Source organism: Anthonomus grandis, chromosome 22 (assembly GCF_022605725.1).
Source record: "Anthonomus grandis grandis chromosome 22, icAntGran1.3, whole genome shotgun sequence".
Lineage (NCBI taxonomy): Eukaryota > Metazoa > Arthropoda > Insecta > Coleoptera > Curculionidae > Anthonomus > Anthonomus grandis.
The window spans coordinates 41,427,624-41,452,764 of NC_065567.1; the positions used below are offsets into that span (position 1 = coordinate 41,427,624).

Here is a 25,141-nt window from a genome sequence, read left to right on the forward strand (position 1 = left end):
TTGGGGTTCATGTTCAAATTCACTTTTTAGTTCAGTGTTTGTACTCCAGAAAAGGGCCATTAGATATCTATGTGGGGCCAAGCCTCGTGACTCATGTCGGCCGCTTTTTGTAAGTCATAATATTTTAACCCTGTGTTGTATCTTTATTTTGGAAACAGTTTGCTTAGTTTGAACTTGTCCGTAGCTCTATCATATATGGAGGTAGAAAGCTGTTTAATTAACTTCCACTAGAAATAAGACAACTTGAGACTGAAAAAAGCCTGCGTACAAAGACGAAAATATTTCTTGCTAGTAAAGCGTACTATAGTTTAGGTGAATTTTTTAATGATTAGCATTTAAGTATTTTTCAAAGTTTTATATAATTTTATTTTATTTTAAATTAGTTTCTCGTTTTTATTCCTTTAATGTACAGTCTATTGGCTTTGTCTACAACTTCTATGTTTACCGATTATACCGATTTGTCTAAGTTTTCAAAACGTTTCGTCTAAATCCGATCTCATACATTTTTAGAATCAGATCTAGATCGTAACAAAATACAAATTAGTTTCGCCCTGAAAACGTTTATAAAGGGCAGACATTTGCCCAAGAGGAAATACAATAGACAAAAAGGCTATTAATTTAAAAAATATTCGTGCAACCTCACCTTTACGTTCTTCACTGTATTTTTTGCAAATCTATTCGCTCTTTTGATAATTTATTCTTTTCTGCATTTTTATTTGGTTTGGACGCCTTAACTGTCTCATATACATTAATATTAAATAAATTAAAAATAATAATAAGGAATATAATGATTCTCAACTCTAAAAAAATATCGAAAAATTGTTATCAATATTTATTGTTTATTATTGTTTGTATAGTTTCCCTTTGACTTTGACATATCAACTTGTACATATCAAATGCTTAAAGCGCCTTATACGGTGACGTCATGCCTTGATCGCTCGAATGAGATGTCTTAAAGACGCTTACTCGCTAAAATATGGCTTTAATATATTTTTTGTTGGCAACGCTAAAAATGTTCTGAGTGACCAACATCAAAACGACACAACCACTATAAAAATGGCGGCCACCAGGCAGTGGTCATTTTTGGATATCGTGGCGCTATGCATTAGCAGTCCAGATATATTTATTAAGTTCGTGTACTGACCAGGGCCGTATCAGGGAGGGGGGGTTTAAACCCCCAAACCCCCCCCCCCCGAAAATCTTATAACGTAAAATAAAATTGAAACGACTGGTAACTATAACTCTTTTTTTTTTAATTTACTTAATCACGGTCAACAATACAATAAAATAGTATTTAAATCACTCTATTGGTCAAAAAAGGACATTTCTAAAGTGCAAAATCACTTTTTCTATATTAAAAATGAACGAAAAATAAACTCACAATAGTCTGGAATCGTAAAAAAAATCCGTTAAGCTCGCGGGTGACGTTTTAGGTGATGACTGAAGATCAAGCTTGAGATCTGCAAATGTTGCAACGCTGCTCCGCGACATGCGACATGAATAGATTCGTCTATTTATTATTTTTAGGTTAGGTTTGCAAAGCTCTTTAACTGATTTTTTTATGAAAAAGAATAAACCTTCAACGACCTTAACCGAATCAACAGAAGAAATTGCAAGTTGCAGCCAAACAGTAAATTTGATGCATAAAGATGAAATCGCAACATCTGAAGATAATATCCATGAGTTAGACATCGGTTAGTGTTTTGTTAAAAAACTTGATGATGCTCTTAAATATAAACTATTGACGGCTGGATGGATTCCAGATGAAAAATATAAATTTCCTATTTCTAAAAAAAGAAACTTAAAATTTCAATTGGGGTGGCTAAAACGCTTTCAGTGGCTTAGCTACACTGATGAACTAAGATGAACAAGGTGCAGTGTGTAAATATTGTGCAGAAGCTTTATTTGCAAAACCTTTTAACAAGTGGAAAGATGCTATTGAGGTATTTATTCAACACGGTAAAACTGACTATCACAAAAATAACTCCGTTTTTGCCGATAACTTTATTGCAACTTTCGAAGCAAATTGCAGAAAACAGAAGAAAGCTAGTACCAATTATTGAGACAATTATCTTATGTGGCCGTCAAGAGTTAGCTTTACGAGGAACTTCCGAGTCTGGACCCATAACTTTGGATCGGCCCATTCATAATGACGGAAATTTCAGAGCGTTACTACGTATGCGCCTCTCATGTGGAGACAAAAATTTAATGGATCACATTCAAGGACAATCGTTAAACGCAATGTACATAAGCCCAATAATTCAAAATAATATAATCAAAATTTGTGGTGAAATAATACAACATGAAATTGTAGTTAAAATAAACAGAGCAAAATATTTTTCTATTCTGATGGATGAAACTACAGATATTTCTCGTGTTGAACAATTATCCCTTTGTGTAAGATATATAGATTTTGATAAAAATGTTGACAACTCTTCCTATACATTGAAGGAAGATTTTTTGAAATTTGTAGCTGTTCAGAATACTACTGGTAAGAATTTAGCGACAGTAATGCTGGAAAGTTTACAAGCACTTGGAGTGAATTGCACCTACATGGTTGGACAGGGTTATGATGGGGCGGCTGCAATGAGTGGCAGTTTTAAAGGTGTCCAGGCTATAATTAATAAGAAAAATATCCAGCAGCAATATCATTCTTTAAATTTAGCTCTTGCCATTCCTGTAAGGTTCAGAGTATCAGAAATTGTATTGGAACAATAAAATCTATTGCAAATTTTATAAAAATATCAGCTATGCGCACTGAGATATTAAAAAATAAAATTAAAGAATATGTTCCAAATAGTAAATGGACTAAGTTAACATCCATGTGTGAAACTCGGTGGGTGGAAAATCATGATGGACTAATTAGGTTTACTGAAGTTTTTCAACCCATTATTGAAACATTAGAAGAACTAAAACAAGTAAGAGACATCGAAACTTCTTCAAAAGCTTTGCAGTTCCTTCGAGCTATTATGACCAGTGAGTTTATCATCAGTATGTTAACAGCGTCCACTTTATTTGCTTTTACTCTACCGTTATGCAGAATTCTCCAGACTGTGGATTTTGATCTATTTAGCGCTGTTGAGCATGTGAATACTGTTATTAGTCAGGTCAGGAATATGAGACTGAATATAGATCAAGAATTCAAAAATATTTTTAAAAAATCTGAAGCTATTATAAAGTCTATAGATGATGAAGAATGCATAAAAATGCCTAGAATAGTTTCATGATAGCAGAATCGTTCTAATGCCCTGGTAGCTACTGCAGAGGAATATTTTCGAATCACAGTTGCAATTCCTTTTTTTGATCAATTTATAGAAGAACTATCTGCAAAATTTGCAAATCACGAAAAATCACTTTCATCGTTATATTGTCTAGTACCAAATATGTGCGAAACACACATAGTAAAAATAGAGGACTTGTTACTATATGAGGAATTTTTGGACCTAGATGTTTGGCGTTTTTTTGAAAGAACATCAGATGGGCCTGCACTTTGTCGTTTTTGTGCCAAAAAACTTAAAACATCAGGGAACACCTCTAACTTGCAGGGGCATGTAAAAAAAAATCATTCCAGTGCAACTGTTATCAACATCTGCTACTGTAGGAAAAAAGAAGTTTCTTCGGAATCTTTATTTGCTTCTACTACCATAGAACCAACACCATCGACCTCGAACTATTGAGAAGGATTTATTGAATCTGATGGCAGTGAAGAACAATCAAAAAAATTGTAATCGTCTCATTCATCTCAGCTTTCTAGCGCCCAACCAAAAATTAAAACATTTGCCATACTTTTCATGATCTGCAGGGATTTTCAGCCTCTATCAATTGTTGGTAATGAAGGATTTAAGGAGTTATTAAAATGCACTGCTCCTCATTACAAAATTCCTCACAGATCCACTATTAATTATATGTTGGATAAGAAATTTGAAGCCTTATCAATTTAAACAAAAATTATCAAGGTTAAATAATTTAACAGTTTTCACTAATATTTGGACAGATGTTATGCAAACTAGGAGCTTCTTAGGAATAACTGTTCATTACTCAGCAAATTACGAAATTAAATATGCCACTTTAGGAGTACAACAACTAGACGAACGACATATGGGTTCTTATTTAGGGGATATGTTGTTAAAAATGCTTGAATCATGGGGCATCCATAAGGAGCAAGTTACGGCCGTCGTAACAGACAACGGTGCAAACATGATTTCAGCAGTCGATAGAGCATTGGGGAGAAATAAACATCTACCCTGTTTTGCACACATGTAAATTTATTTGTCGAAAAAGCAATACAATCGGTACCCGAACTAGAAGCCCTCCTCGAAAAAGTAAAAAAAATAGTCACCTGGTTTAAGCACAGTGTCGTAGAAAATGATAAATTTAGGAAAGCCACGAAAATCGAAATTACTCGATGGAACTCAACATTTTACATGATTGAGAGATTTACCAAACTCCACGCAGGAATTAATGAAATTTTAATTCATTATACAACTGCACCAGCAATGATTAGTGGTCTAGAAATGGTGCAGTTAAAAGAAATTATGAATATATTAAGACCTTTAGAAGTAGCTACCAAGGAGATATCCGGAGAGAAATATGTAACAGCTAGCACCATTATTCCCAAGAAACATCAAGCTCTAGCAATGATACACTTCAAGATGAAGTATCTCTTTATTTACGAACATCAGTATGCCAATTTTCACCTAATCCATTTAAATTATGGGAAAAACTAGCACCAACATATCCGGTACTATCAAAAGTTGCTAAGAAATTTTTGACCCCAGTAGCTACTTCAGTGCTACTACTTTTATATTTAACCCGTGTTAACCCGTGTGGGGTTCGGGTACGGTTGTAGAATAGCCCCAAGGTATTGTCTGCCTGTCGTAAGAGGCGACTAAAAGACAACCGAGTCTCTGCCGGTATAAGCAGAATACCTTAGGACAATCCACCATCATCGTCGTCAAGGAGAGAGTAGGAAATGACTCTCATCGTGTCCTGATTGGGAAGGAACTACTCATGCACAACGAAGAACGGCAGTTATAGCAGATCAACTAAACCGCCTTAATGTGGACATAGCCGCCCTTTCTGAGACCCATCTACTCGGTGAAGGTTCTTTAACCGAACAGAACTATACCTTTTTCTGGAGAGGTTATCCAGAGGATGGATTATCCGGAGGATTCGCGATAAAGAACGATATAGTCAAATCACTCCAACAACTACCTCATGGCATCTCCGAAAGACTTATGCTGCTCAAATACCAAGTGGCTAATGGTAATTATGTTACCATCATATCGGCTTATGCACCAACACTGGACGCAGACCTTGAAATAAAGGAAGTATTTTATGAACAACATCTTAGAAAGAATACCAAGGAAAGAACATGTTATTCTCTTGGGAGATTTCAATGCCAGGGTTGGTAAAGCAGCTGATATATGGCCAGAGGTTATCGGTGCCCACGGAATAGGAAAAGCAAATTCAAACGGAGAGTTGCTATTGGAACTGTGCACAGAACATGACTTAGCCATAACAAATACCTTCTTTCAAATGGATGATAAATTCAAAGGTACTTGTGTCACCCTCGATCGGGACACTGGCATATGCTGGACTACATAATAGTACGCCAGAAAAATCTGAACGAAGTGCAAGTTACTAAAGCCAGAGTTGACGTAGAGTGCTGGACGGACCACCGCCTGGTCCTGGCTAACTTAAAAATCAACTTAAAACCAAGGTATAGGCGTGGCAACAGTAAGAAAGTCAACAAAAAGCTTTGCCTAGAAAAACTCAAGGATACAGCAGTAGCTTCGCATTTTCGTAGCGAAATTAGGGAAAATCTTCATGCCGATAATTTCCCACAAGATCTAGAAGAACAATGGGCTTTAGTTAAACAAAATCTAATGGACATTAGCAGCTCAATTCTGGGAACCATGCCGCGCAATCATCAGCCAGACTGGTTCAAAGAGAATGAACTCCTGATAAAACCTCTATTGGAAAGTAAGTACGTAGCTCAGGAAAACGCTCTTAGCAATCCTCAGAACATAGCTGCGCAAACAAAGCTTAGAGATACTAAAAAGGAACTCAGAAAGGAAACGCGAATGCTAAAGAACAACTGGTGGGCAAACAAGGCGCGCGAAATACAGCAGTTCGCAGATGACTCAGACTACAAAAAGTTTTTTCAAGCTCTAAAAGAAGTGTACGGTCCTTCCCGCCGAAATATATGCCCAGTAAAAGACATGCACGGCAATACTATTAAAAACATAAAAGATATCATGCTAAGATGGAGGGTAAACTATTGCACAGTACTTAATCAATCAAACGAAGTTGACCTCAAAGTGATAGACATGATTCCACAATATGAAACGGCACACGAACTGGATGGTCCAATATCTGTGGAAGAAATTCGATCAGCTATCAAAAAATTAAAAAATAATAAAGCTGCGGGGCCCGACGGCTTACCAGCTGAGATCTACAAGGCGGCCGGTGACGATATTATTGTACCGTTGAAATCTATCTTAGACAAAATCTGGCTCAGCAAAAAAACCTCGCAAGACTTTAAAAACGCCAATATCATAAACATTTACAAGAATAAAGGCTCCGCGTATGACTGTAACAACTATCGCGGCATTTCATTACTGTCGATAGCGGGAAAGATTCTATCAAAGATCTTAGCGGAAAGACTACAACCAGTAGTGGAAAAACTTATTCCAGAAACCCAGAGCGGCTTTCGGCCAAACAGAGGAACCAACGATCTGATCTTTGCACTTCGCCAACTTCAAGAAAAGGCGAGAGAACATCAGACTCAATTACATGTCGCATTCATAGATCTGGCGAAGGCCTTTGATTCGGTTAACAGAAAGGTCCTCTGGTGCATTTTAAAATGTTTCGGAATCCCAAATAAATTCGTCTCAGTGGTCGAAAATATACATACAAGTAATCAAGCTAGTAAACGGTGAGCTTTCCGAACCGTTCTCCACTGAGACGGGAGTTAGGCAGGGCTGTGTCCTGGCTCCTATTTTGTTCAATGTTTTCCTTGCGGCGCTATCGATCATTGTTGACAGAAATCTAACTGCTAGAGGGATTGGAATCAGATATAGATATGATGGAGGGCTTTTCAATTTAAAACGTCTTAGAGCTAGAACAAGAGTGCGTTTTATCACGTATCTTCAATATGCGGATGACTGTGCGCTGATTGCGTACACAGCAGAAACTCTTCAGGAAATTCTTGCTTCTTATGCCTGGGCATACCAAGCCTTAGGTCTAAAACTAAACACGTCAAAAACCAAGCTTCTTATAACTCCTGCATTAGATAATCCTCAGCTCATACAGGTCAATGGCGAGACTTTGGAGCAAGTTAAACGCTTTAACTACCTAGGTAGCGTATTTAGTACAAAACTAAACATAGACGACGAAATAGCAAACAGAATTAGCTCTGCATCAAAAGCGTATTGGAGTCTTAAGGATCGAGTGTTTTACAATCATAATCTGAGTCTTAAAACGAAAACGGCAGTACATAGAGCGATAATTGTACCAACGCTATTATATGGCTGCGAATCATGGATCCCATACAGACGACATATAAAGGCTCTTAAACAATTTCAGCGGCAACTGCGACAAATGATGAGAATCAGATGGTTTCATAAAGTTTCTAATAATGAGGTTCTGCAAAGATCAAACTGTATAAATATTGACACTATGGTACGAAGGGCAAGAATGAGATGGCTGGGTCATGTATACAGAATGGACGAACGGCGCTTACCAAAATCTCTTTTGTATGGAGAACTAACAGAAGGTGCAAGGTGGCCGGGAGGCCAATACAAACGCTTCAAAGATGTCGTCCACGATGATTTAAAGCTATTGGGAATTGAAAACAACTGGGAAGAGATAGTCAACAATCGTGTCCAATGGAGAAGAGCGACGTCCGTTGCTCCTCAACCGACTAGAAGAACCCAAAGACCAGCTCTGCAGGAATTTCCGTGTGATGTTTGTGGCCGGATTTGCAAATCTCGCATAGGATTGTTTAGCCATAGTAAAACTCACCAAAGACTGTAGCTTTATCTTTAGTTTAGATTTATCTTTTGTAAAGTAATTATTTTTTTATTTTTTACGCGGTAATCGAGATCGGCAATATGTATACATATTTATATTTAAAATATTACTTAATATTATAATTTTGAATTTTTTAGTTATAATTTGTATACACATAATAATGTAACTTATGTAATACAAATAAGGAAAGTGTTTGATTTATAAGTATTATAAAACACCTTTTCATATTTAGATATTTAAATATCGATATTTTCTACTGATGTCCAACATCGAAACTGACATCGATGTTTTTGTCATTATGCGCATCCCTACTGTCACGCGTCGGTCGGCTACTAGCAAAGCGCACCAATTCCTAACCTCAAATATCATCATCAACAGCAAAAGCCAACACGTGATAATGTCGCAAGGGTCGCAACTTATGGGGACAATTGAACAAAAAAAAATAGTGAAAATTCGTCATCAGGGCACACCTCTCGTCGGTTTTACCGTCATTATTTTATTTAATTGGAACATAATTGTTTAGCAGAGTGTACAAGTATATTTAAATTTTGGTCCTCTGCTTGTAAAGGTTTTACAATAACTACAATGAAAGCATCAATAACAAGGAGCATAGTACAGGAAAGAACTAAAATTGTACAGACCTCAGAGCGTCTCTCTTTTGGAAGAAGTTATTGGTTTCTTGGAAGCAGCCAACAAGTCTCCAGAAGAATTTTGATGATTTTCCATCAACTGGACAAGAAACAAAAAACGCGGCTGATAAAATGGCAAATAAGGTTACCAATTCAAGAAAATCCAGTAAATGGAATTCAAGGAACAAGTTAAAAACAGCTGAGGATCGCATGAATGTTTATGAATTGACAAATATTTTCAACTGCAACAAACTTTTTTGTGAAAATGTAAAAAGTTTTTTTTTAATAACAATTTATTAGTGTTAACAAAACTGGCACCAGGTCCTATAGAGTCTATTTATAAAAAATGTAACATACCTAAATAAAGTTAGTTCGTCAAACAAATATCGTTTGTTCTTCTTAATCCCATTGAAATAATTAGTAAGCACAAGAGTAAGTATAAAAAAAATAATTTAGTATGAACACTCACAACTATTGTCTTTTATAATTTTTTTAAATTTATAATAGAGGTTTCTTGAATTGCCATCAAATATTGTCTGTCGGATCTTATTGTATTCCTGAATGCTTCTTTAAATTGGCAGTCCTAGCATATGTATTCCTTAGTTGATGGTTTGTTCTTGTGTTGTATGTATTAATTTCCCTATTTTTCTGCAGTTTAATATTGTTATTTTGGATGTTGTATATAAAGTTTGTTTGTTCTAGTATATTTAACACATTTATTTTCAAAAATGGAATCTTATTGATTTGCCCACTCGAAATGTAGCAGTTTAGTCCAAAAATCACTTTAATTGCTTTATTTTGAAGTCTTTGAAGCTTTGATTTTAATTGTCCAATACTTGTATCCTCAGCATGGCATTAGGTATCGCAAGTGTTGTTCTACAAAACAGTTAAGAGTTTTCATTCAGTTGCCGTTCACCTCTTCTTATAGCTCCTAGCAAAAGAACAATTTTGTTTATAACCCTTTCTAAATGTTTACACCAGGATAAATTATCTGTACTTATATTCAGCAACTCTTTTGAGATCTGTCCCACTGATGCGGATTACATGGTTTTTACCTTTAAGCTTAATTACTATAAATGCTGTTTTTTGCACATTAAGAAACAATTTATTATTACAAAACCAGCCAAAATACAGTTCCAAAGTTGTTTTTTACTTTCTCCAGAAAATATTTAGTAGTACTTTAAATTATGTACATATAGCAAGTAAAGGACTGGTCCAAGTACAGAGCAATACCCACACTCAGATTTTATTCATTACTATTTTCTCTATTTACTATAGTGTAATGCCTTCTACCACTTGACTATGAATTTAGTAAGTTGTGACATGTACCATGAAAGCCCATATTTTAAATATGTTCATCAAGAATTCAATATTTACCGAAAGCTTTTCGTAAGTCAACAAACACTGTTATTACTTATATGCTTTTCTCCAGTTACATATTCTAAAAGATCCACTGTTGTCCCTAGAGTACTGCTTTTTTGTTGATAATCAAACTTAAATGATGCTTCTATCAATGTTATGAGTCTTGCTTTAATTTTTTTAATCACCTTTGAGAAAAAAGCTCAACAGTGAAATTGGTCTATAGTTGTTCATGTCTTCATGCGCTCCATTGTTATAGGCTGGAATAATTTTGGCAGTTCATCAGGATACTTTGCTGTTTGCAATATGTTGTTGGTAAGCTTGACAAAAGTGGGTGCAATTATATTGAACAATAGTAGAAGGTCTTTTATCTTTCCCTGGAGCACAACTATTTTTCAGTTCTTTTATCTTTTCTCTTATTTCTTCTTTATTTGTTGGCTTTAAGTCTATGCTTTGAATGTTTTCTCTTTCTAACAAGTACATAATGTGCTGATTTTGTTTTATTTTCTCTGCCAGTGTTTCTCTCATATTCTGTTTTATTTTTTTTTTATATTTTGATGTTTGTGCCTATTGCGGTTGCATATTTTATCTATTACTGTCCATGCTTTTCTGGAGTTTCCCTTGACCTCTTCAAACTTTCTTTCTGCATATGTTTTCTGTACTTTTTTTTCGTTAATTATTTAGTGCATTTTTAAATTAAAATAAAATTTTAAATTTAAATTCTTTTTCACTATTTTCATTTTGGGCCTCTTCCATCTAACACAAAGTCTGTGTTTTTCTTTTAGTTTAGCCGATAATTAGTTTGCTTTATTTTAATTCTTTTTTCCTTTTCCTTCTAAGTTTATAATATGTGCAAGATCTTTAAATGTGTTTACATTTTTTTTCCATATTATTCTTCATACTATCCAGCCATTTTTTCCATAAGATGTTTTTTATTAATTCTTTTTTTTCATACATATTTGTTTTTTTACTTCTATATGCATTATTTTATGGTCTGAGACATAATGGTCCTTAAGTCTCAAGTTAAGTTAAATTATAAGTTAAACCCGCATGTTGCCCAAATGGTTGATGAAATTGAATTTAATGAACAGATTTCCAGGGACAGTAAGTTATTAGTTTACAACATTGCATTTAAACATAAGAAGTATTATAAAGAATCTCAATGAGTTGTTATTACTCTTAGAAAATTGTAAACTTGATTTTACTGATATTATTATCTTGAGTGAATGTTTTCAAATCTCAAATATAAATAACTACAATATACCCGATTTTAATACCTATTATAATAATGCAGACTTTAACAGAAATTATGGTGTTATATTATTTGTGAAAGCTTGTATCAATGTATGCTTTTCTTTCATTTGGTTGCCAAACTCATTAGTAACAATTGGAAGATTAACATTTAATAAGAATAACATTTCCTTTGGTGTTACTTCTGTCTACAAACCCCCACCGATATTAAAAAGGGTATTTATAGATGATATATATGAGTTCCTTCAAACAAATGCACAACTAAATAGTTATGAATTTTTTATAGGTGATGTAAATATAGACCTCTTAGATGTGGAAGACAATGATGTTGCTTACTATGTAGCATGTATGGCTGAATTGGGATTTCAATCTCTTATAAATTCTATAACCCGATTTGAAACCAAAACGTGTCTTGACCATAATATATTCGTTAAGTGGAAAAATAAATTTAAACATAATCTTGATTCATTCATACTAAGCACATATATTACTGATCATAATCCTGTAATGGTTAATTTAAGTCATACTAACGATTCCAAAGATTTTCAACAGATACCAGACACAATCACCAAAACAAAACTTAATATAGATAAAATGAAATTGTTGCTACAAACTTGGGATTGGTTAGATGTTGTAAGTGTAAATGACTCAGGAATTGCTATGAATAACTTTTTAGTAAGATATCTACAAATAATGAAAGAGTCTCAAATGAAATATTTTGTTCCCAAAAATAATCTAAAAAAGGTTAAAAAATGGATCACAATAGGCTTAATAACTTCCATTAGGCATAGGGATAAATTAAAACGCCAGTTATTCAGAAACTACAATGCTGTAGTTTCTGAACATATGCAGTAGATTTTAATAATCCTCACTCAATGTTTCTTAGCCCTGTAACAAAAAACGAACTTATTGAACATATATCTTCTCTAAAAAATAATTGTGCATCTGGTCATGATGGGGTTTCAACAAGGGTCATTAAACAAACTGAAATTCTTGATCCTCTTTAACATATAATGAATGTTTGTCTAGAAACCGGAAAAGTACGAAATTGCTTTAAAGTATCGATTGTGACTCCTATATTAAAATCCGGCAATGCCACTGCTGTAAAAAATTACAGGCCAGTGAGCTTAATCACAAATTTTTCTAAAATATTAGAAAAGTGTATTAAGAAAAGGTTGGTTGAGTTTCTGGCTGCTAACCATGTCCTTTCACCACAACAATATGGTTTTCTTGAGGGTTCTAGTACCAATGATGCAATGATGACTTTGACATCTGAAATTGTTAAAAATTTAAATCTGGGCAAAAAAAGTATTGCAGTATTTCTTGACTTGTCTAAAGCATTTGACACTGTTTCTCATGAAAGACTTCTTAATGTGCTTGATTGTTATAGAGTTAGAGGAACAGTGCTACAACTTTTAAAAAGCTATCTTACAGACAGATATCAGAGGGTTCGAATCAATAACACACTAAGTAGTGAATTGAGAATAGAAATGGGTGTGCCACAGGGCATTGTTCTGGGCCCCATTCTTTTCTTAGTTTACATTAATTCCATGTTAAAAATAAATATAGATGGAAAATCAATTTCATATGCCGATGATACTGGATTAATTTTCAGTGGAAATACTTGACCAGAGACTCAACAAAAAGCAATTAATGGGTTCAGGGTAATTAAAAGCTGGCTCTATGTGAATAAATTGTCATTAAATCTTACTAAGACTAATTATATAGCCTTTTCATTAACTGAAGTTATAGACCTCCATTCTCAACTATATTAGTAGATAATGATAAAATTAATGAAGTTTCAAAAACCAAATATCTTGGGATAGTAATTGATGAGTACCTAAAATGGGGTCCTCATATTGATTATGTGACAAATAGGATCAGAAATCTGCTACATAAATTTTTTCTTCTCAGAGATATATTTAACAAAAATCTTTTACAAACAATTTATAAAAATCTGATAGAAGCTGTGATTCGTTATGGCATATTAGTATGGGGTGGGTTGTACAACATTTATTTAAATAAGCTTAACAAAAAAAAAAAAAAATTGAAAAATTTGTCAATGAATACTTACATACCTTGAGTGATTTTTGTAAACAACATAATTTAAAAATAAATCCTGTTAAATCACATCTTATGATATTTGGCAATAAAAGTAAAGCATTTTCTTTAAAGAATAATCTAAATATTTTTAAAAAAAGATAATAAATTATCTTTTGTCGACTCTGCTAAGAATTTGGGATTGATATTGGATAGTGAACTTAGATTTAGAGAACATGTCAAGAAACTTATTCAGAAGTCTTATATGGCATTAAAAATACTTTATAGTAATAGACATATTTTAAATTTTAATTTAAGAAAAATGTTATGCGAGTCACTTGTTCTGTCTAATTTTAATTAATGTGATTATATATACGGATTTTGTTTAGATGTTAGTAGTAAATATAGGATACAAAAAGTGCAAAATTCTTGTGTTCGACTTATATATGGCATGCACAAATTTGAACACATTTCTCCATTGTATACTGCTTTAAACTGGCTTAAAATGGATTATAGGAGAGTCTTACATTTTTGCATTTTTTGTTTAAAAATAGTTAATTATATTGACTCACCTAGTTCCCTTAAAGAACGAGTTGTTTTTCGTCATGATGTCCACAATGTCAACGTGCGATTTTCAGATAGATTGTCTATGCCACATCATCAAAGTGCAATTTTTCAACGCTCCTTTACTTATAATTTTGTAAAATGTTATAACGCACTTCCAGTGCCTCTCAAGACAATGAATTTAAAAAATGTTCAGTTGTGTAAACTAAAGTTAAAAACCTACCTTTTTGACTTGCAGGATAGTGGTTGTATATTCCCGCCTAGATGGTCATTAATATATTTTTTTTTTAAACTTTATAATATATCAAATCTTAGACTTTTTAAATTCAAATTGTTAATTGGATCTCCATTCTTTGTGCTTTGAATAATGTTGTTTTCTATTTTTTTTATTGAACCCTTCTCTGTAATTTTAATTAAGATACTTCTTTTATTTTTATCACGCTAGCTGTCTTTAACTCATTTACTGTGTGCGTATGTGGTTCAGTAGAGTAGCTTATACAGCTAGACTGCGCCACTTATGCATACTTAGTTAATAAATTGATTTGTAAATAATGTTTGTAACTTTTGGTAATATAAGACATTATTATTATTATTATTATTATTATTATTATTATAATCCAAAAATCGATTCTAAAAATAATGTATAAAAAGCCTAGAAGATACCCATCCCACTTACTTTTCACTGAAGAAATTCAAAATGTAAGATGTATTTATATTCACACAGTTTCCATGTATATCCACAAAAATCAAAATAAATTAACATATATCAATCATATGCATAACACATGAGTTAGAGCAGATCAATTAATTGAAATACCTTTAAGTCGAAACAACATCAATTTCAAATTTATTACTTGGCTTGGGCCAAAAATTTACAACATTTTACCAAAGCAAATTAAAGACATAACACATATAACCTTATTTAAGAGAAAAGTAAAATCATACATCTATCCGTATTATGAAGAAAAATTTAAAAGTATGCTAAATTAAATTAAGATGCAATGAATGTATAATGTAAATTGATATTATGTGAACTAATTTAAAATTTATATATATACTTTTTTTTTTTAATTTTGTTAACTATAATAAACTATAATAAATTATTTATTTTGTTTTTAGCATACACAGGTGTTTGTACACCTAGGTGCTACTAAGAAATTTGTTATTTTTTTACCATAGCATTTATATTATAAAACAAATTATGTATTAATTAAATGATAATAAACGTGGAAGGATTATAGGGTGTACTGTATGCTCAAAAAAAAAAAAAAGAAAAAAAAGTTTTTATTTGCCATGACATGATCTATGATATATGCTGAGTTGGCAGTTATTCTTGTTGCATTCTGTGGCGTTATTTCATTTTGGATTTTAAAAGCATTCATTTCAATACAGTTTTTTAGTTGATAATAGTTTGAGAATGTTTTAACAGGTCCAAATTAAAATCCCCAATTATAATAGCTGTTTTTTGTCTGTTGTTCGAGTAGCTCATCAAATTGTGTGTTGAAAACTTGCCCATTACTTTGTGGAGGTGTGTATACAACAAATACAGAAAGGTTATATTGTGGTAAGTAAACAGATGCAATGTTGCAATCCTCTATCTGATCTTTATACTTGTCACTTTGCACAAATTGCAATTCTTCTCTTATTTAAAAACTGCAGCCTCCCCCATGAGTGTCTGTCCTGATTTTTTCTAAATGAACACAAGTTTCTCACCCAAAATCCGAGATATGTTACTTACTAACATGGTAATTTATGTCTTCCTATACCAACTTCTGCTTTAGTCAAGAGATCAGTTTTTTATGAGGGTATAAAAAAATTATAACCATCTGCCGAGAAGCATTAGAGAGGCAAAATCTCCTAAACAATTTAAATTACTAATAAAAAAATGTACTCGGTCTTACTATTCAATGCTCGAATATTTCAATGACACTCATAATGTAGCTAACTATTGGAGAGATGCTAATGTTAAAAAGAATAGTAAGTATTAGGTATATATGTGCATATTTAAGAAAGAAGGAAAATGTGCTATATTACATAAGACAAAACATAATCTTGTGTACAAGCATCCTAAAAACTAAAAAATTCACTTTAAATTTCAAATTTGAAACAAACATAACATCTAAAACATTTTACCATAAAATTTACACACATTACCAAAATTAATTATAACCAAACAGATTGAAAAAATAAAAAAAAGCATCTTTTTGATAAATTTGATTAGAAAATAAGTAAAGCTGTCAATAAAACAGAATTTAGAGGAAGTAAATTAAAATATTTAATAAAAAACAAAACTAAAACACTAAAATGATGTCAGAGCACAGGTCAAAAGGTATCGTTAAAAAAATCGTCAAGGCTATAATATGCCCTGGATACTAAAAGTCATTTTAATTTCTTTTTGAATTTCTTAACTTCTAAAATTTGTCTGATACATAGAGGAACATGGTTGTAAATTGTTTTGCTAAGGTATATTTAAGTGAGTTCTTGGTGAGGGAGGATGTAGGGATTGGTAAGGGAAAATCGTTAACCTGGCGAGTCATATGACCAGTGTTAGAGGGAGGTTTAGGACAATAAGGAATAAGAGTAGCTGTTTCTAAGATAAAAAGAGAAAAAAGAGTTAGGATTTTTTGGGATATAAAGAGAGGTTTACAAGAATCTCCTAACCCAGCGGAACATAGGTATCTAACTGCCTTTTTTTGAATCACAAATTTTTTTTGTAATAATCCCTTGTTGCTTAAACCCCAAAAAGGCAAGCCATAACGAAGATGGGACTCAATAAGAGAAAAGTACACTGAACGTGCAACTACCCCTCCCAGCTCATGCTCCTCCATTCTTACTGCAAAGCATCCAGAGGATAATTTTGATGCAAGATTTAGGATATGATCTTCGAAGCAAAGGCGACCATCAATGGTAATACCAAGGACCTTACAGCTTTATTTGTATTGCAAGGGGGAGTTTTCACTAAACATAAGGCCCTGAACGTCACACTTAAATCCCATAATAAAGGTTTTGCCCACATTAAATACAAGCCTGTTTGCAGCACACCACTCCGATAAAATCTTACGATCCTTAAAAACCTGGGCTCTAACATTATCAGAATCTCTATGATTCCATAAAATGGTGGTGTCATCAGGAAACTGAACCACTTTGCCCTGCAGTTTTAATGAACCCAAATCATTTACATAGAGCAAAAATAAAAGTGGTCCTAACACTGAACCCTGAGGTACACCAGTTTTAAGGGATCTGGAATCGGATAAACATCCAGATACTGTAACTCTTTGGGTACGATTAGACAGATAGGATTCCAGCCATTGCAATGCCACACCTCTAAAGCCATAATTATTGAGCTTAGACAGCAGTATTCCATGATCTACACAATCAAATGCCTTGGATAAATCGCAAAACACTGCCGCCGCGGCCTCTCCAGAATTTAAGGACACAGACACTCTCCAAAAAGCCGAAAACAGCGTCATGAGTCCCTTTTGCCGTTTGAAATCCAAAGTGATTTGCAGATAAAATGCAATTATGTTGCAAAAAAGACAAAATTCTGATTTTTGCAAGTTTTTCAACTATCTTGGAGAGGGTAGATAATATCGAAATTGGACGGAAATTACAAGGCTCACTCAAATCTCCACCCTTATAAAGAGGGATAACCACTGCCTCTTTCAAATATGCTGGAAAGATGCCATTATGAAAGGAATTGTTTATGGCAGAAGCTAAGGCATTCAATGCTGAGTCAGGCAAAAGGAGTAGTAATTTTGATGATATTCCATCAGCTCCAGCTGATTTATGGTTTTTTAAGCTTTTAATTGCATCTTTAACGTCAGTAAGGCTAACGGGATAAAAAAAAAAAAATTTTGAACTGACACTTGTTGAATATAATGCAAAGGATCAATATTAGTATTCACATCCTTGAGCAATAAATGAGGAATATTACAGTAATAATCATTTAAACTATTTGGTCTTACTACTGGTTCTGAAACTTTCTTGTGAGAATGCCTGAAGTCATTTATAATTGACCAACATTCTCTCTGCCTATTTGAGGACACATTCAAGTGGTCACTATAATTTTTAACCTTTGCTGCTTTTATTGTCTTTCTCTATAGACTACTATATTTCTGATGATAAAGAATAATGTTTGCATTAGTTGTATACTTGCACAACTTTTAGGAAACACACTCTTTTTAGGAAAACACTGATTGATCTTGTCACATAGTAGATGAAATAACAAAGTAAACGGGTCAGGAGCCATTTCAACTGCATTCCAATTAACCAAAGCTGTAGTAGAATAAAAAGCATTGAAATTTGCTCTGCTGAAAATTCTTCCTATATATAATGAGATGAAGCAAATACAGTGTTGCATGGAATCCTAGCGAGAATGGCTTCATGGTCAGAAATACCAGATGAGAGTACTCTACATGACACATCATTTAAATTTGTACACAAATAATCAATAGTAGTTGCAGATGAGGATGTTATATGTGAGGGTGAAAGAACATGCATCTTTAAGTCATACGATCAATGATAAGATGATATGATAGCAAGCTTACATCAGTGAAGTTAATATTAAAGTCACCAGCCAATATAACTATGGAGTGTAGAGACAATTGGGATAATAGAGAATCAAGTTTGTCCAGGAACATACCAATATATCCTGTGGATGGTCTATAAACACAAAGAACATATAAATTAAATCGCTTACAAAAGCAAAGGGAGAATTCAAAAACCTTCTCCAACAGAAAGCTATCGTACTTATTAATTTTACAGAAAAAAGCATCAATTGTTTGTTTAACTAAAATAGTTGTTCCTCCATGTATGGAGTGTTGCCGACAAAAAATTGATATAGGAATATAATCAGATATTAAGAAACATTACATATAGAAATTATTATTATTAAACATGTACATATAGAAATAATTAAACCCCTAATATTAAGTACAACAGATGCTATGTATTCACTAGTCTGAGAAATAGCAAATAATCTTAATAACAGCTTTTGATACTGTGCCTCATCAAAAACTCCTTGATGTGTTGTCACATTATGGTGTTCGAGGCATGGTACTGGACCTTTTTAAAAGCTATCTTTCCAATAGAGCAATTTCTGCAACTAAATCAAGTGCTTAATCACCCTCTGACAATAAAAATTGGAGTCCCACAAGGCACCATATTGGGTCCCATATTGGGTCACTATATTTTGCTGCATAAATTAACTCAGTATGGTTTTTCAGGGAGATTATTTAATTTATTTCATTCCTACTTGATTGGTAGATCTCAATATGTTGAATATGAGGGCTTTAAATCGAAACTTTTTAACGTAACGTCGGGTGTGCCACAGGGCATGAACCTGGATCCGCTCCTGTTTAGTTTTTTTATAAATGACTTGATTGAGTCACTCACTTGTCATAGGCTGGCTTTTGCCGACGATTTTAAGCTATATTTAAATGAATATGGTTTGGAGGATTGTATTTTTCTTCAGAACTGTCTAAATACATTGGAGGTATGGTGCGCTGTTAACAGGTTAGGCTTGAATGAGGCTAAATGTAGTGTGGTCAGTTACTCTAGATCAAAAACACTTTTAAATTTTAATTACTTTATTAATGATACTATTTTGAGTAGATTAGAGCAAATTACTGATCTTGGTATCACCTTTGACTCTGAATTTACATTCGTTCCACACTTCAACAACATAGTCAAGTCAGCCCTAAGAAGGCTTGGGTTCATAATTAGAAGTTCTCAGAGTTTTACTTTGGAATCTACATTAAGACTGCTTTTCTGTTGCTTTGTGAGAACAAAACTGGAGTTTGGCTGCATTATATGGAACCCGCTCTATCAGAATCATGTTGGTCTCGTTGAATCTGTTCAGCGTAGATTTGCTATAGAAGTTTTTGGCCTTCAGGCAGGATGGCATATATCCGGTAAGAGGGTTTGATCATCGGCAACTATTGGAACGCTTCAATCTACATCCATTACATCTCAGAAGAATGATCTTCTCTGTGAAATTCCTGCATGGGTTACTGAATGGATTCATTGATAGCCCTGTACTTCTTTCCGGTGTACGTTTCATGGTGCCTAGGCTTAATGTTAGACATCCCCTAACATTCTTTCTGCCAAGGCCTCATACTAACATCCTGTTGAAATCGCCACTATATACAATATGCGCTATATTTAATCGGCTCTGTCATATGTGCGATATAAATTTCTCTCCGGTTCATGTGATTGTCGATATCTTGGTGGATCATTACTCTTGGGGTTAAGACCCATGTGTTTAAGTTATAGTTAGTAGGTATATTGCAGTTAATTCATTTATTGTTGAATATGTGATTATCTTGTTAAACTTTTATAATTGGGTTTTTATATCATATTAATAGTTATTTGTTCTAATTTTTTGGATAACTATTGAGATTGTGACTTTTTTTCTTTTCTTTTCATTCTTTTAGGTTTGTTTGTGTGTGTTTTTTTTAACTATATTTTTCATTGTTTTGCAACTGTTTCCTGTTATTGGGCAAGTTGCTTGTTGGAAATAAAGGCTTATTATTATTAAAGGCTTATTATTAAAATCTATCTATATATTAATCTCTATCAAAAAATAACTTTTAGAAATGATGTACACCATTTAAATTTAAGAAGAAATACTATTCTCATTCCGAGACATAAAACACAGTTATTTAAACGATGATTTTCTTACAATTTTGCTTATCAAATAAATTCTTTAAATTTGGATCCGGACCGATTATCAATTTCTTGTAATACTTTTCGTAATAGGATGATTGTACATCTAATGAATCAGCAGGGTATATAATTTAAGTTCTTCTTTTTTAACTTTTTGAATGGTTGTTTTCTTGAGTAATTTATTACAATTTTTGGTATTGGGATCATTTTATTTATTTATTTATTGTCTGCAATAATTTTTCTATTTTTTGTTATTTAACATTATTCAATTATTTTTTGAATTTAGAACTCTTATATGTAGGTTTATTAGGTATATGATTGAAGAAAAAGCGGTATTTAATCAGTTATTAGTTAAGCGTTACTGTTAATGAGCGTTACTGAAATTACCATTTTTTTTAATGAAGTGTGGGGCCACAATGTTAAAGACCAGAATCTGCCATGGCAGAATTCTGAATTTGTAGGCCTTTTATTTGCGAACATTTATTGCTAGATTTTGTAAACTTATTTTTTTTGTTTCTTTTATGCAAATAAAAAATATTTATTATTATTATTATTCTCTTCATTATATATATCAATGGCTTGCTAAATTTAAACATAAATGGTAAAATTATATCCTATGCTGACAATACCATACTTGTTTTGGCATTGTCAAACAATGATTGGATTCCTTTAAATTATCTCTAAATTTATCCAAAACATATTATATCCCAGTTTCCCTAACAAGCACTGTAAAGAAAAAGTAAAGAAAACTAAATATTTAGGGATAGTTATTAATCAGGATTTAAAATGGACAGAACATATATCACGTTCACACCTTAATTCACAAATTTTACCTTCTTAGAGAATTTCTGTGCATTAAACTGATCAAATTAATATACAAATCTCTGGTGGAATCAATGCTGCAGTATGGCCTTGTAGTATGGGGGGAGGGATACATACAAAAGTAATTTACAACTATTATGGGTAATGAAAAACACCATATTAAAGATCATTTTTAAGAAAGATCGGCAATATCCAACTAAATCATTGTATAACAGTGACATCTGCAACTGACTATAGAGTGTGTATAGATAGACTGTTTATACATATATTATATTTGTACCTATATACCTATACAAATAAAAAAGAGACCCTAAAAAAATTTGTAAACCATTATCATCAAACAAGAGCAAATGATAAAATGACTTTGAGACACTTAATTATATCACCAAATAAAAAAACTATAAATTAAAAAATTGCAAATTATTTAGCACCAAAATTTTACAACTTAATACCAAGTAAAATTAAATTTATAAGTAGGATTAAGAATGAAAGGTGTAAGGACTTTATTGTAAATAATTATGAAACTTTTTCTAAACTTATGTCATAGGATAGAAAAATAAGATTTAATTCCACACTTGTAAATAAATAGGAAAATAAATATATGATACATTTACATTTTTAGGGAATAGTATATAAGTAATATTTCAGTGCACATACAGGGGTATCAACCTCTAGGTGCCAATTAAACAAAATTTTTGATTTAATAAAAACAATGTCTATGAAGAACTTAAATATATTGTATGAATATTTAAATTTCAATAAAATTCGATTTGATTTGTTTGGGGTAATGCTGGTCCATCAATAATTTCAATGTTGTATGTAGCACAGAAATGGGGTTTAAAAATTACTCTTTTTAAAAATAGGAGGCATCCCACAGACTTAGTGTTCAAAGAAAGTAATGTCCTCAATCTGGGACAATTGTATATTAAATCAGTTATCAGATTTATGTTAAAAAATAACTCAAAAAAGAGTTAGCTCATGGATTAAATACTAGATATGTGAGATATGGGAGATGGAAATGTTGCTTTACAGAACCCCAAACATGGGAGATGCCAGAATCATATTTATTGTGTAAGCCCTAAAGTATTTAATGACTTGCCTGACAACTTTAAAGTTCAGAGTTACTCTAAAGCCAAGGAAAATTACTGAATGGATATTAAACAGTAATTATCAAATCTCTTAGCTGATTTAGGATATACAAGAAAACAAATATTGTTCTGGTATCCTATTTGTCATCATTATTGAAGTGGGATTGTCTATTTTTAATTACGCTTAAAGCATAATTGTGTATTAAAAATTACAACCTCTTATCATACATTTTTTATCTTGATATAGGTGCACACACAATATTTGAAATATAATTGTGCACCAATTAATAATCTGCAAGATTGGAAAATTATATTGGTTATGGATTTAATTATGGAGTATATTTGGGTGAATTTTGTTTTCAATGCTGGATATTTTAATGCACTTAATATTGACTTGAATTTGCCAGTTTAGTATTGGGTAGAAAAATATTGTATGATATATTCTATGGAAACTGTATTATTTATTTTCTGCTAATAAATTATTACTATTATTACATAGACTTTCTTTAACAGAGTGTGGCCCCATGTACGCGTTCAAATTCTATTCACGACAAGTTCTATACTAATCTTTCACAATCAATAAAACAAGGAGCATCCAAGCAAACATTTAAGAAAAAAAAATTTCAATTTATTGTAGAAATAGAACCATATTTTGGTGTCTTAATACCTGGACTTTTCATATCCTATGTAGTGCTATTCAAAAATGTGACCTTATTTGCTCAATTATGTAAGAATTTATGCAAATAAAAATATACTGATACTGAAAGGCATTTCTGCTCAATGGGTACTTCAACAAACAAGAAGTTTTTTCCAAAAATTAAGAAACTCTTCTTGTAACAAATCAACAACAATGTTAAGAATAAAGTTACCAAATTGAGTTAGTTGATTGACTGATTTGTTCTTATTAAATTTGATACTATAACTTTGATACAACACATTTAATAAACATACCAATTCTGACATCCAGATGCACTACAGAGAGTGGCAAACTAAGGTTAAAGAAGGGGTTTCAAGTCAAAATCCCGACAAGCAAAGGATGGATGGCAAACCAAATAAAAAAGCCAAATGGTTTCCAGGCCTGGTACACAAATGTATCATGGATGTAAAGCACCAATTGGAACGGAGCCAGAGTGTAAGGATGGAAATGAACACAGGAAAATCTTTTCCGCTAGGGAAACACACCAGTTTTCCAAGTTTGCTATACTTGAAGTAGCAAACAAACAAGAAGTATGGGAAGGTAACAGCGGGATTTGCATCTACTCTGATAGTCAAGCTGCCCTCAAGGAGATCAGAATGCCAGAGCCAGCTCAACACTAGTTTAGGAATGCTGAATGCAGAGATACATTGAAAAGACTTACAGCACACAGGGAAGTAAGACTGAGGTGGGTCACAGGACACCAGGGTGTCAAGGGCAATGAGTAGACCCTAAACCTTCTCTTAGTCTCAGTAAAAAATGAATCTCCCAGGCACTTAATAATTGGGCCTGGGAAAAAACAAGGAAGAATTGGAGAAAGACAGAAGGATGTAGACAAGCCAAGGAAATGATGTCATATCATAACAGCTCTAAAGCAAGGCGACTGCTAGCAAAGACCTGACAGAGTATCAAAGCCTTGGTGAGAATCCTGACTTGGCATAACTAATTCTTGATATAAGAGAAAGCTTGCTCTGTCTGAATTGAGATACAGAGGAGGAAACTTTTTAATGCAACAACACTCCAATGGGAAGATGTTAAAGATCTGGACTGAGACAACATGCAAGCCTTTGAAAACATCTTGTCGAACTTGCATTGTCTTATTTATTTAATGTAACACGATGTTTCAGTTGGTAAGTATCTCCCACCATTATCAAGTGTCTACCACCTTCAAAAACAGAATGCAAGCCTTTATTAAGAGAACGGGTCAACCCAATGAAGACCGCACATTGGGAGTGAAAGTGTAGGGGTAGGTGATTCTAGGGTTGGCAAGAAGGGACTGTTTAGACCTACTTGCTGAGCTCTAGCTCCCCCACCCTTACTTTTACTACTACTACTTTTATGTTTAATAATAAAATGTTAAAAGTTTGTTGACATATTAAGAAAAAAAAAGATTACCTATGATGCCTCCTTGTTAACCTGAAAAATCTTCCTCCAGCTTCTACCCCGTACATTCAATTTTAGCATCTATGGTCTAATGAATTTTGGCGAAATGATCCATTCTATTTACAACACTAAGTAGTCACTGCACTTCAATAGTCTTTTATCTCAATTTTCCAATTCACAACAAAATAATAAACACTAAAAACTACAAAAGTCAAAAAAACGTCCAAACAGGAACAGAAATGGTGGGTGTAATGGCAGTGTTGCCGGGTATTATTAATTTTTACGCGCCATTTTTTAAAGTAAAATGCGCCACCATTTAAATTCGCGCAAAAGTAAGTAAACTTATGAGGAGGGCAGAAATCAAAGAATCTGTACTTCTGTTCGGGCGAATTCGGTTAGTAATACAGCCAACCTACGAACGAGCCTCTGAACCTAGTACCATCAAACAGGGCCTAAATTGGAAAAAAATAGTCCCCCTCCACCGACCCGTTTCTTGGAAACGCCAATTCGAAATTTGTCTTACAATCACAAAATATGACAATGTTATAAGACAAAAAATGAGGAGAAATAAATTCTCGACAATTTTGATTTCATCGTTGATTGAATAT

At 33.0% G+C, this 25,141-nt stretch overlaps 1 protein-coding gene across 5 annotated transcripts in view; it reads right to left on the reverse strand.

Moving 5' to 3' along the window:
- The window catches only part of LOC126748538 (trafficking protein particle complex subunit 8), an 88,349-nt gene extending 63,577 nt beyond the window's left edge, over nucleotides 1-24,772 (reverse strand). For all 5 annotated transcript variants that reach the window (XM_050457847.1, XM_050457845.1, XM_050457843.1 and 2 more), the window contains exon 1: nucleotides 24,546-24,772. The gene's annotated coding sequence lies outside the window, so the exon portion shown is untranslated. The remainder of the gene's footprint in view (nucleotides 1-24,545) is intronic.
- Nucleotides 24,773-25,141: the final 369 nt, after the last annotated feature.